We start from the raw sequence: 1,192 nt of genomic DNA, 5'->3' as shown, positions 1-1,192 counted from the left end.
CCTGAATGCAGCTTTTCTGAATTTATTTATTTATTTATTTATTTATTTTTATTTAAGGGATACTGCTGACATCACCAAGATGTCATTTGCAGGAGTGTGAAAAATAAAAGAAAATGTACAGGTCATGAGCATATTGTACAGCAAAAGTAAATCCACCGTCTCGGAATTATAACAAAATTAGCAAGACTTAAATGGCAATTAAACAATAATTGAACGAGCAACTGAACACGCATTTAAACAGGAGTAGGCATCAACAACAAACGACACTTTGCTACCAGAACGGTACCGAAACACCATCAAAAATAAGATACACTGTGTTTACATTTTTTGAAAGTAATCATCAATTCCACGAATAAATGAGGCAAGAGAGTTGAAGTTGACAAGATCGCTAGGCAGTGCATTCCAGTCCTTAATTACTATAGGGAAGAAGGAATTTTTAAAGGCTTCAACCCTACTATACGGGGGCTTAATGTAACGATTATGGGTTGTTCTGGTGGCACCTCTCTGAATAAATGTAAAATATTCATCATATGGAATTTTAAAAATTCCTGTCAGAATCTGCCAAAAGGTTTTCAATCGTTGTATCCTTACTCGTGTTTTTAATGTAGGAAGGCCTGCCCGTACCAGCAGCGCAGAAGGAGAGTCTAAAGGGTTGTATTTACTGTATACGAAGCGCAGTGATTTTCTCTGAACCATTTCAAGCTGTGACACCATCGTCTTAGCTTGTGGAAACCAAACTATAGAGGCGTATTCAATTAAAGGGCGAATACAAGTGGTATATGCTACTAATTTAGTGGAAGGTGTAGCTAATCTTAGGGCATGACGCAGGGAAAAAAGCCGACCATACGCTTTGGAGCAAACGTCTGTGATGTGGGGTTGCCACGAAAGTTTATTATTGATCGTTAAGCCCAAATATTTGTGTTTAGTTGCAAGTTTAATTGGCTCACCGGCTAACGTATAGGGAAACAAAAGGCAATTTTTCTTCAGGGTCACTGTCATGCATAGCGTCTTTTCGCAGTTTAGCGTCATCTGCCACTTCTGGCACCATTCCGACACTCTGTCGATGTCCCTCTGTAACTCCCACTGGTCATCAACAGAAGTGATCTGCCTATACAGAACGCAGTCGTCTGCATACATTTTAATTTTAGAGGTAATATGTATTGGGAGATCGTTCATGACATAATAAAGAGAA

This window comes from Ornithodoros turicata, chromosome 4 (assembly GCF_037126465.1).
Source record: "Ornithodoros turicata isolate Travis chromosome 4, ASM3712646v1, whole genome shotgun sequence".
Classification (NCBI taxonomy): domain Eukaryota; kingdom Metazoa; phylum Arthropoda; class Arachnida; order Ixodida; family Argasidae; genus Ornithodoros; species Ornithodoros turicata.
Note: the sequence above shows the minus strand (reverse complement) of the source record.